Below are 273 nucleotides of genomic sequence, written 5' to 3' on the forward strand. Positions count from 1 at the left end.
TGCCGCCGCGCTTCCCAAGCGGCGCACTATCCAGTGCGCCACCGGGCCGGCCTCAACTCTTAAAAGTATGTATAAAACGTTGACCTTGCAAAAGACAGGAAATTTTCCCCAGGCTATAGTCTCTGTTGTAAGATAAAGAATTATAACGTTTCTGGTGTAAGATAAAGAAATAACACACAGCAAGGTTGCTGACTCAAAGACAGACAGGTAACTGATTGATATGTAAAGATACTGGGAAATTGCTGTAAGAAGAGAATGTTTGCTAAAATCAAG

The sequence above is a fragment of the Galeopterus variegatus genome, unplaced genomic scaffold (assembly GCF_000696425.1).
Source record: "Galeopterus variegatus unplaced genomic scaffold, G_variegatus-3.0.2 Scaffold13752, whole genome shotgun sequence".
NCBI classification, from domain to species: domain Eukaryota; kingdom Metazoa; phylum Chordata; class Mammalia; order Dermoptera; family Cynocephalidae; genus Galeopterus; species Galeopterus variegatus.